General features: G+C 39.7%; 1 pseudogene; it reads right to left on the bottom strand.

The window, feature by feature from the left end:
• Nucleotides 1-10,028: 10,028 nt before the first annotated feature.
• LOC149202724 (disease resistance protein RFL1-like) lies at nt 10,029-12,775 on the bottom strand (annotated as a pseudogene).
• Nucleotides 12,776-13,026: the final 251 nt, after the last annotated feature.

The following is a 13,026-nucleotide window of genomic DNA, read 5'->3' as shown; positions in this document are numbered from 1 at the left end:
CTTCTAAAAGTCCCCTCACTAAAAAGACAATGTCAAGGAATTGAGGCTAATATACTGCCATAACTGTATCTGATGTCTTTGAAAGCATCAAATCCAAACTGAACTGCTTTTCCTATTACACTGCCCCAGAAGTCCAAAAAGTACACACCCAATCTTCCCAGGCTTCTTTAGGTCTCTTCCGCCATCCCGTTTCACACCGAAGTTGATGTGAGTTAGTTCTTAATTGAGCAATCATAATATTTTCTCTTCATGAAATATTGGCTCCAATGTACTCTTTTTGTTAGAGATCACAAGTGGGGTTGAATTCCTGAACATAGTACTTCTTCTTTCTACCCAACTATTTTCCCCATATACGCTTACGGAACTTCTCCATAACAAAATTCTTTAACTCCTTTCTATTTGTGGGACATGCATTGAGGTAAATATTCTATTTTTGCATCATTGAATAAACAATCTTAGCACATTGTTAAAGTTTAGTACTTATATGAGTTTAGCTTTTTGGATTAACTATGGGTTACCCAACCCAGAACCTCTGAACCCTCCAGAACTTTGATTCCATGTGGTTGCTCCTTCCTCGAGATTGATGCGTCATCCATGATGGAGACCTCCTTTGGGATCACAACCAAATCAACGACGAGTGGAATTTGGGGTTGGATCGACGGTGGAGATTATGGGGAGGATGTTCATCCGTTTTTCCATCTGCGAACTCATCCTTGCATGTCCGTTCATTCGTCTGTCTACGGACACATCTTCATGTGTTCATCTGTTCATCCATCCGCAAACACATCTTCACATGGTTTTCTGTTCGCGAACACATCTCCTCGCATGCATCATTTGTTCGTTTGTTCATGAACATGTCCTTTTGCATGTACTCTCCTTTCATCCCATGTGTCGTCACGTCCTGTCTATTCATGTACCTGTATCTGCAGTCATTCATGATGAGATGACATCAAATCCATAAACCTCCTAGTATACCATGATGCATGATCGTTTTCGGATGCAGGTGACCGAGAGAGAGGACAAGGTTATGAAATTGCGCGAGGCAAGTTTCGAGCTGGGATGCGGGCTCTGGGCACTGCTAATGAAAACTGTGTAGAAGTCACTGGGAGACAGAGACGGACACTCTGGATCAGTAGTGACTATCCACGGGATCTAGCTCAATTGGAGGACAAATCTGCGCAATTTTTGGGAGAAGCAGTGCAGGTGCAAGAGGATTGGGCAGGCAGGATCTACACAATTTTTGGGGTGAGCGAGCAGTAGGAGCTTGGCAGAAAAAACTGCACAGTTCCTGGAGGGAGCTTGGTAGTAAAAACTGCGCAGTTCCTGGAGGGAGCTGACAGCAGGCTGCTGGGAGCTACCAGCGGGAGAAACTGTGTAGTTGCTGGGAGGCAGACCTGTTGACCACCTTTGCGCAGTTTCTGAGCTGAGCGGACTGTTGGGCTATAGAGGGTTTGCTCATGAAATCTTTGCAGTTTTACGGGTTATGAGTCGGCCAACTGACTGGTGACTAGATGGGAAAACTGCGCAATTTTCTGAGGGAGACAGGAACGAGCACTGGGTGTCTGTCCGGCCTATCTGCGCAATTTTCTCAATCAACGAAGCGGGCATGGTCTTCAAAATCTACGCAAGTTTTTAGGGGAGTCAGGCCCACGCTGACTGCTTAGCCAAACTCTCTGGTTAATCAGCAGGAGGGTTGATTAATGAGCTTGCAGGAAGTGGAGCTTAAAATGGCTTGTTAGGTGCTTCTGCATTGTTCAGGTGATAGTCGATCAAGTCGCTGACGGGGTGATGGTCCGGCTATGAGAAGGTGAATGTCAAGACACACATGCTCAACATGATTGACCGACGGTGCCAACGTGATCTGGATTTAAATAGGAACGCAAAAAATTACAGAGATAACCATAAACACATATATGCAGCGGAAATAACACTTCATTTCATTAATATAAAACACTGAAATATGCTTACAAATAGTAATGGAAATAAACCAGCTAGGGCGATGGTAGCTTATCTCTGAGAAGAGATGTGGTGGCTACATGCCTCTGAACTGTGTTACAATGAGGCTCGAAGGCATATTTATTATTGAGAAACAATGGAAAACCCTTCACATCCCAAAACCTAACCCTAGAAGATGAAACGCCAAATTGTGGGCCCCGTTTTGGGGTGAGTTGGACATCCAACTTCTCGGGGTCGCGAATTGGTCGTATTATCTCCGTTTGATGCGCGTGATAGCCCGTTGGAAATATCTCTCCAAGGACTATGACGGAAAAGATGATTTTTTGACAGAAAAATCGCTGGCGGTAGATTTCCCAAAAAACGTCGGTTAGGGCCTCAAAACGGCTCCAGAAGTTCAGGACCCGAAAAACTGCTAAAAATAGTAAACTACGCTATAATTAAGGAAACTGAAAATGCTGAGAGAAACAATGGTGGGGGTCCAGGTGGACTTGGCAGGTGGCCACCAATATCCACCTGGATCATTGCAGTTTTACGGGTTATGAGCCGGGCGACTGACTGGTGACTCGATGGGAAAACTGCGCAATTTTCTGAGGGAGACAGGAACGGGCACTGGGTGTCTGTCCGGCCTATCTGCACAATTTTCTCAGTCAACGAAGCGGGCATGGTCTTCAAAATCTACGCAAGTTTTTAGGGGAGTCAGGCCCAGGCTGACTGCTTAGTCAAACTCTCTGGTTAATCAGCAAGAGGGTTGATTAATGAGCTTGCAGGAAGTGCAGCTTAAAATGGCTTGTTAGGTGCTTCTGCATTGTTCAGGTGACAGTCGATCAAGTCGCTGACGGGGTGATGGTCTGGCTATGAGAAGGTGAATGTCAAGACACACATGCTCAACATGATCGACCGATGGTGCGAACGACAAGCACAACGCTTGTGATCGATCGTTGGACGACTACGACGATGCTTGCACGACAGTGCATATGACTCCGTGTGTGAATGTAATGGATGTTTACCTAGCGAGCACAACATGTACACACGAAGTGAAGACCTTGTGCACAGCCAGAACATGGTCGCAAGCAAGACATTGATATCAACATACAAAAGTTGTATGTTGAACGATCAAGCAAGGTGGGTGCAAAGACTCACACGATCTCACGGGGTGAACCCTAGTGCATGCAAACATCAAGTAAAACTCTCAAAGGAGGCTTGAACTTGGAGCTTGTCGCCTATAACCTTCTTTAAACATGAAACATGGAAAATTGGGTGCACTCGAGAAGCTGCAGGAAGCTCCAATTTGTATGCCATAGTACCAATCTTTTGCAACACCTTGTATGGACCATAATACTTTGGTGATAATTTATTATCCCTCTTAGCTTGTTTGAGGGACATTTGTTTATATGGTTGTAGCCGTAGGAATACCCAGTAACCTACATCAAAACTTCTTTCGTTGCAATGTTGAAATACCTGTTGTTCCATTCTATTTTGCGACAACACGAGGTTATCCTTTACGAGTTGGAGAACTTGTTGTTGATGCTTGATGTGATGTTCCACTACTTGAACCTTAGAATTTTCTCTTAAATATGATGTGATGGATGGTGGCTGGTATCCATAAAGTGCCACAAATGGGGTCATTTTTGTTGCAGTATGGTAGGAAGTGTTATACCACCATTCAGCTAGAGGCAACCATTTGACCCATTTTGTATGTTTATCAGATACAAAGCAACGAAGATATCCTTCCAAACATTTGTTTGCTATCTCAGTTTGCCCATCAGATTGAGGATGATAAGATGAAAAATGAGCTAACTGAGTACCAAGACAAGAAAATAATTCTGTCCAAAAAATTCCAGTAAAAATGGGATCCCTGTCACTTACAATAATCTTTGGGTTTCCATGTAGCTTTTGAATTGTTTCCATAAATGCAGTAGAAATTGTATTGGCTTTAAATGGATGTGATAATGCACAAAAGTGTGCATAGTTGGTAATTCTATCAACTACCACCATGATGACACTCTTTCCCTCAAACTTGGGTAAACCTGTGATAAAATCCATTGAAACCTCCTCCCAACTTTGGCTTGGAATGGATAAAGGTCGTAATAGACCTGGGGTCTTAATTATTTCAACTTTATTTTGTTGGAAAACCAAACATTCCGCCACAAAATTTTGAATATCTGATTTAAGGCCATCCCAAAAAAATCCCTTCTTAACCCTGTGGTAAGTTTTTAAAAATCCTGAGTGCCCTCCTAAGGGAGAAGTGTGCAATTCCATAAGAATATTCTATTTGAGTTGGGAATTCTTACAGAGGTATAAGTGATCTTTGTACCATAATGAATCATTTTTCCAGCCAAATGTATGAGATGTACTGGAATCTTGTTGTAACTTTCGAATAAGTGCCCACACTTCTTTGTCATTCTTCCATTCCTCCCTTGCTTCATTTATCCAATCTGGTTGGATAAGAGAAATGGCACACAACAATGCTTCCACATCCTCATCCTTTCTTTCGAGTGCATCTGCCACAACATTTTGCTTCCCGATTTTGTAGATGATTTCAAAGTCATAACCCAACATCTTTGTGACCCATTTTTGTTGCTCTTCAAAGGATAATCTTTGTTCTAAAAGGTATTTAAGGCTATCATGATCCGTTTTTACCTTGAAATGTCTTCCCATTAGGTAGGTTCGTCATTTCTTAAGTGCATGTAGTATTGCCAACATTTCCTTCTCATAAATAGCTTTGTGTAAAAACTTTCCCTTTATTGGACGACTTTCGAAAGCAATGGGTCTTTCATCTTGCATTAAAACAACACCAATTCCATTTCCTGAAGCATCACATTCCACAATAAAGGTTTTTGGGAAGTCTGGTGTAACTAAGACCGGTGCTTGGCACATTGCCTCTTTAAGATGTTTGAAGGCCTTTGTTGCTTCTGGAGTCCATGAAAATGCATTTTTCTTCAATAATGTTGTTAGAGATGCTGCTATTCTCCCATAATTCTTAACAAACTTGCGATAATACCCTGTCAACCTGAGAAATCCTCGCAGATGCTTTATGGATGTGGGGATTTTCCATCCTTAATGGCTTTAATGTTTTTAGAGTCTACCTTAACTCCTTCATGAGATACAATATGACCCAGATATTCCACCTCTTGTGCTCCAAAGAAACATTTGGATCTTTTTGCATATAATTGTTTCTTGTCCAATAGTTATAGCACCCTCTCAACATGATCCTTCCAAGACTTACTGTAGATTAGTATATCATCAAAAAATACCAACACAAATTTTCTAAGGAAGGGTTTGAAAATGGAATTCATCAAACCTTGAAATGTAGAAGGTGCATTGGTAAGGCCAAAAGGCATGACCAAAAATTCATAATGACCCTTATGAGTTCTAAATGTTGTTTTCAGAATGTCTTCAGTGTTCATTCTGATTTGATGATATCCTGAACGAAGATCCAACTTGGTGAAGTAAATTGATCCATGCAATTCATCCAATAATTCATCAATGACAGGAATGGGAAACTTATCTTTAATAGTGAGCTTGTTGAGCTCCCTATAATCCGAACACATGCGCCATGATCCATCCTTCTTGTGCACCAATACTATTGGAGCAGAGAAAGAAATTTGATTAGGTTGAATTATACTAGCCTCTAGAATTTCTGCAACCATACGTTCAATTTCACTCTTTTGGGCATAAGGATATCTGTACAGCTTGATGTTTGGAGGAACACTTCCTGGAATCAAATGAATAGCATGATCATGATCACAAATAGGTGGGAGACCTTTGGGAGTCTCAAATACCTTGGAATGATTGTCCAAGACTTTTTGGAGATATGGAGAAATAGATGATTTCGATGTGGAAACATCTAGCGAACATAATTGTGCAATTACACCTCATTGTTCATTTTTTAGAAGCGTTGTCATACCGTTAGAGTTGATTATTTTTCCTGGTTTCCCTGCAATACCCCTTAATTCAACTTCATTTCCTTCCGCAGAAAATTTCATGAAAAATTCTTGAAAATTAAAAGCTATTGTACCCAAGGATTGTAGCCATTGGACTCCTAGTACAACATCAGCACTTCCCATTGGAATGGAAAGAATTGGGCTATTCAATACATATTCTCCCATGGATGGCTTGATATTATGGCACTTTCCAGAGCAATTTATGGTTCCTCCACTTGCAACCATCACTTGACACTCTGGTGCTGTATATAGGAAGCAATTCAATTCATTTGCTATCTTACAATGAATAAAATTGTGGGTACTTCCGGAATCAATCAACACTATTACCTTTTTCTTCTTGATATGTCCTTCTATCTTGATAGTTTGAGGAGTCGTAATTCCAACCAATGCATTACAAGATGTGGTTGGATTCATTACTTCTTTATCTAGGGTTTGTTCCTGGAGTGTATCCTCTTCTTTTGACATTTCTTGTCCCTTTTCTTCCTCCTCTTCACAATCTATGTAGAATAATTTCTTCTCAGCTGACCTTTAGTGTATTTTCTATCACAACTATAACAAAGCCCTTTTGCTATTTTTTCTTCCAATTGTTGTTTTGTCAACCTTATAGGTTGTGGAAGGCTAAGGGAAACAACACTTCCATCTTTATAGTTGTGAGCGGTAGGCTTCCTGGTTGCCATAATTTTGCTTTCCATTTGTCTTGCTAACATGAATGCCTTCTCTAATGAATCAGGTTCCCAAAGGCGAACCTCATGTTGGATATTATCCTTTAAAGTCACTATGAACACATCAATCCTATGCTCCTCTAGAATATTTTTTACCCTTATGTTCAATTTTTGGAAGTCCTCAATGTGATCCATCATTGAACCCTTTTGTTTGAGACTTATCAATTGGCTAAAAAAAGTGTTGCTTTTTGTATCCTCATAATGTGTTGTCATTTCTTCCGTAAAATTTTCCCAGGTGATAATTAGTTTACGAGAGAAAAGCCATCGATACCATACAAACTGATTTGGTTCCAAATATAAAGTTGCAATACGTACCTTTTGTGTGTTCTGCACATTATGGAGATCGAAAAATTACTCCATCTGTAGTATCCATGTTGTGGGATCCTTGCCATCAAAATTCCTCATATCGATTTTTGGAATATGGTGGTTCTTTGATCCAACGTTAGAGTCTATGAAATCATGATTAACATTTATTTTGTTCTCATCATGAGTTTCCTTTACTACCCTTTCACCATTAATAAGTATTTCTTGTAGAAACTTTGTCAAATATGTCTTCAAATCTGTCTTCAAATCGTCCATCTTAGCTTCCACGTCATTCATCTTAGCTTCCATGCCATACATCTTAGCTTCTACATCTTTCTTTAAACCATCCATCTTAGATTCTGTTACTTTTTGTGCGAGTGAAATTTGTTGCACTTAGTCTCGTAATTTTGATATATCATGTTGCATTTCTTCCTCTTCTTCATGAGTCATGCTAGAGCTTTTAGGTTACTTACTAAGTGTTTGCATTTTCTTTCCTAGGGGCATTAGTTACTGATAATAATGCTTCACTATGCCCTTTGAATTTCTTCAACTAATTTTTCAAACCAAGCTTATGCAAAAAGTTAAAAACTCAAGACACATTTTTTCACTTTGTAGGAGCTTGATATTGCATTTGATATATCTCTATAATTTCGGATCTTCCAGTTCTGAAATTGCGACTTGCAGTAGCCCTCTGCGTCCTCTTTCTAATGTCACCAGTCTGATCGAATTTAGATTCTCCAAGAAAGAATTATGCACAATCTCCCAAGATGACCTGATTATATACCTTTTTAGAAGAGAAAACTTGTATGAAGTGCCACGTGTCACTGTTTTGACCTTAGGATCTGAAAACTCTACATAGGAAACTACAGTGCATCCTCTTTCTGCAACTTCTTATGAAATTTCAATTTGATGCTTAAAACAAAAGTTATTACTATTTTCCCCAGGCCACCTGTTTGGAATGTAATTCGGGAGTCTGCAAAAAGGGAAACTTCCTCAGATCATATCTCCACAAATATAGCGCGAAAAGCTCTGAATTTCGAACCCGAGGTTCAGAATGATTTCAACACAAATGAGTTTTTGTTTCAGCGACTGAAACGCCGCAAAAAAAGTTATAACGCAAATGAAACGATGACCTATTTGGAGTAGCGAAACCCTAGAATCCAAAGCTCTGATACCAAATGTTATGAAACTAGCTAAAAAAAAGATAGAAAAGATAACCATCATCCACTTTTGAGTGGGATTTTCCAAGCTTTGTTTTCCTCTCAGAGTCTTGCTCATCTACTGTCAGATCTGTGACTAACTTCTTTTCTTGTGACATAACTTGTTACTACATGGCACTCCCCCTTGCACCAAATTCTTCTTCCACGATCTTCCATGCTTCCTTGGAAGATGTAGCTATTGCTACTTTGCACAAACAGTTCTCATCCAATGCTTGTTTTATAAAATTCAATGCTAAAACAACGCATATTGTAAACATAGGAGGTGGTAGCATATCAAAGCTACACCAATCACGCTCGATTTTTTATTTATCTTCTGCTAGAATTCTCAGTTCCTCGGATGCACTGTTGTTATGAAATCAGCTGAAAAAAAAAGAAAAAAAAAGATGAATGCCTTAGAATTCAGCCTCTTCGAGGGGGCAACCTCCTTTACATTACATAAATGAACAATTCTTTGATTATACAAATGACAAAACCTCCTTTCTATATATAGGAGTCTAAGGGGTCACAATATAACCAAGTCGACCTAACAATAATAATATAAAGGCACAAAAATAACAATAGAGGGATTCTATGGGGCACAGTGATAACAATATGGAGACAATAGGGGCAAAACAATATTAATAAGGGATAGAACTACAATAGTATTGGGGTAATCACTAGTATTATAGGGACCTAATAGCTGTGGACCTCTCTAACCATAGCAATCTTTGCCTTTTCTTTTCAATTTTTTTTCTTAATATGCCCCAACCGCGCTTTGCTACCCATGAATGCGGTCTTTCCTTTGTCTTATAATTTCTTTCCTAATTGCATGAGGCCATTTTTCATATCGCCCCCAAAAAATATATGATTTTCAATATACACCCCTCAACCATAATCTTCACTCAAAAACTATCATACTTGACAAACAAACAAAATATTTTTATAAAACAATAGACTTTGCAAAACCCTAAATTCTCACCTTTTCTTTTTCATTTAATTATTAAAAAAAATTCTTTTTTATAAATATCTCTCCAAAAAAACTCTTAAATCCCCTTCAATGTCTTTAGAACAACCCACTCATAAAAGAAAACCTTTATAAATCTTTTCTCAAGTATTTATAGAATCCGTTTTAATAAGTCTTACCAAACCCTTTTAAAGAGACTTTAACAAACCCTTTTTTAGTGTGACCCTTTTTAAAAACAATTTTTTCAAAAAAAAAAATGCACTCACGTATTTAATTTAATAAGAACTCAATCCAACACGTGACTATTAACTTGCCAAATGATATGCTTTCGCCTTGTTCTTTCAAAAAAATAACGATCTCAACTTTATTAACGCGGCTTGTGATATATTTGGGCCGCGTACCATCGCTGCCCACGATCGCGTCAGTGCTCTAACGCCACCAACACCAACCTAAAATGTTAAGGCTGCCACTTGTAAAGCGGCTTTTTGTTAGGCCCACGCAATAATGCAATGAATACCACTGTAAAGTGCATTTCTCTTTTCTCTTTTATGGATTGTTGTTATCAATTTTTTCTGGCTCTTTGTAATTCGTTTTGATATTAATTTGTTGAAAAAGAATAAGAAGCAAAACACAAATTAATATAAAACACAAATTAATATAAAACACATGAGCGGCAGCTTTTCTATATATCACACAAAAACTTGATTGATAAGATGATGAACGAGGTAAAAGGTATTTAAATATTTTTTACTAACTACTAGCCTAAAATAACTTAACATACAGTCACACAGTAAACTCCTCTATTACTTCACTCACTCGACTCATTACTTAATTAACTAACTCTCTAATTTTAATCAACTTCTCATACAGAAGTAATTACAATTTCTAACCTATAACACTTGTTAGATATAATTCATTACAACACTTATCAAAGATAATTCATTACATTCACAATCTACTCAAAAGCTTCATCATTTACATCGACAATTCCTCAACAATCTCATCAACTCAAAATAATATCTCTACAGTTTGGCAGCTCCTCCGCTTCCAATTGTAATTTATCTCTGAATAAGCAACGTTGTATGTGCAAACGTTCAAGTTTGGACAGTGTTCTTTCATTTGATGACCCTATCATACTCTCTAACTTGGACAAATTTCTCAATTCCATGTTCTTTAACATTGGAAAGCAACCACGTGTACTTTCGCTGCCAATCTCCAAGGTAGGGAGTTCCTTCAATTGGTCACATGCCGTCAAACACAAGGACCCTAAATTTTGAAGCTGACAAATGGAATTTGGCAGATTTATGCCTTGATAATTCTCCAAATATAATTTCTCCAACTTCTTCATATGCTTGATGCTCTCGCAAAGAATAGGCTCGTCTACATCACCATTCAATGGACCTGCACCATGGTTATATGTTAGACACAAGCGTCTCATGTCCAACCAAGGACCAAGTGTACCCACTCTATTTGGTGGCGTTATCGTAACGCTGAGCTCCCTCAAATTTGAGAGATTTGTGAGATCCTCTACGTTGACTGCACAACTAGATTGTTCTGGCAAGATTAGTCGGTTCAATGAAGTGAGCTGAAAGACGTCATGTGGAATGGTCTTTAAATTGCTACAAAAGAGTAAATTCAGGAGCTTCAGATTCTTAAGCTTTCCTATCGTAGTGGGCAACGAATGTAGGCTGCCACACCGTCCCAAATTTAAAAATTGAAGATGAGAAAGACTGCATATGCTCTCTGGCAAATCCTCTAGGGAGTTGCACTCATACAAGCTAAGAAATTCAAGTTGTGTAAGTTGCCCTGCTGATTTTGGCAATGAACTTATGGACGTCCTCGACAGATCGAGAACCTTGAGAGACGGGATATTTGACAGAAATCCGTCTGGAACCTGTGTCAAATTTTGATTGGAGGATAATATCAAACTGAGAAGATGTGGGCATTTAAAATCCATTGGTAGATCACGAACATCGTTGCTATGCAGCGATATTCTTTTGCAATCCCCAATGTTTCCTCCACCGGGGAAATTTTTCAGTTTTTGCCCAGCTTCAAGTAGCCAGTGCGCCTCCCTTTGACCCAAATGAATTGCCATATCACGAAGAACATCGTGTATACGTAAATACCTGTACTTATCACCTAAGCTTTCAATACACTGAACCAAACACCTACTTACCAGTACATCTATGTACTCGCGGCCAATATCCATGAAATAAGTTTGTTCTCGTTGAGAGATCAACCGTTCTCCACTCCACATTTGCACGAGATCCTCCACATTAATATATTCATCCTCAGGAAACGCAGCACAATATAGAAAACAAATCTGTAGATTAGGATCAGACAAATCATTATAGCTCCATCTTAAAGGCTGATAGAGCTCTGCATCAATTGTTCTGTGAGTAGTTGGGAAGGACGGATCTGCAATTTTCATCATAGTCAAAGCACGTCTCCACTCATCGTCCGTCTTTTTGCAACTCATCGCTGCAGCTACTACATTTATTGCCAACGGCAAGCCTTTGCACTCCAAGGCAATTTCTCTGGCTGTAGCCTCATCTATGTTACTCTCCGGAACAACCCCATTTGTAAAAGCTCCTCTTCTAAATAATTCCCAGCCTTCGTCTGTGGACAAGGGATCTACGATCATGGAGTACTGAAGCGTTCCCATTCTCTCTATCACTTCTCTGTTTCGAGTGGAGATTATGATTTTGCCTCCATTACTGCTGCCAAACCCAATGCCCACTGTATTTATCAGATCGATTGGGGTCCATATGTCGTCCAATACGATCAGAAATTTCTTGTTACTCTTTTGGAGAGACGCATACAATCTCATCTTCCTTTCTTCAGTGCCTTAGCAACGGCTTTCTGCAACTCCTCAACCTTAAAGTTATCAGAAACAGTAAACCAGAGAACAACATCAAAGATACCGCTGACCTGCTGCTTGTAGGTGTTATAGATGACTTTCAGCAACGACGTCTTGCCAACGCCCGCCATGCCGTACACGCCGATCACGCGAGCTGGGCATTGAGGTTCGGTGAGCCATGCCTGTAGCTGACCCTGAGCTGATCGAAAGCGCAAGCCTATGAAGCCGCCTTCTGGCACAGGTTGAAGAAGCAGTTCTTCCTCAGGGGCTGCAGTGGACACAACCTGCGAAGCATTGGCATGTATTGAAAAGAACGTTTTAAGCTCTTGGAAGAGGCCATTAAATTTGGTCTCCCATGCTCTAACTTCAGTGGGGATGTTGGGGTTGCAGAGGAAGCAGCAGCAACGGAGACACCACCCTCGCTCTCTATGCTGCTTAGCCCGATCGATCAGATGTTTGGCCTCTCCAAGGGCGTCGTCCATCTTCTTGAGACATATTTCGATCGATCCGGGGATACTCCTCTGCTGATCTTGGAACTGGTCGCGGATATCGTTTAAGAAGGCCTCCATAATGCTAAAGTCCATTTCCAGAATTTGGAGGTTACCTTCCAACTCCTTAACATCCTTCATCGTTTGCACTAGCACAACAATAGTGGCGCTTATGGCGTTGGTCGCCAGTTCCAACCCAATTTGCGCCATAGCTGATAGCTAAAGACAAGTGAGCTGAGGGGAATTGTTAGATCGAAGTAAAGGGCTGAAACTAACTGGGGCCAAACGTAAACCTGAGATCAATCAATGAATAATTCATTGATCAAAAGTTGCTTTGGGTTCGCTTGAAGAATGAAGATCTATATTTATGTTGCAATTTTCCTCCCTCTTTTTTTTGTTTTTTGTTTTTTTACTATTTCACTTAGGTAGCGTGTGATTAAAACAAGCATTCTATCAGCAATCATTGTGGTTATTAAACATTGAGTTAGTGGCCGAATATTCAGATGGCACGACAAATGACAACAATAGCTGACAAACAACTCAGAAAAAGCAAAGATTTTAAACACAAAAGCTGATAAATCAGGAAAGCA

Source organism: Pinus tabuliformis, chromosome 2_1, assembly GCF_031772625.1.
Source record: "Pinus tabuliformis cultivar Carrire ecotype Pingquan chromosome 2_1, CPIR1, whole genome shotgun sequence".
In the NCBI taxonomy this organism is placed as follows: domain Eukaryota; kingdom Viridiplantae; phylum Streptophyta; class Pinopsida; order Pinales; family Pinaceae; genus Pinus; species Pinus tabuliformis.
The sequence above is the reverse complement of the archived record's forward strand: the minus strand, read 5'-3'. Positions and strand labels throughout refer to the sequence as shown.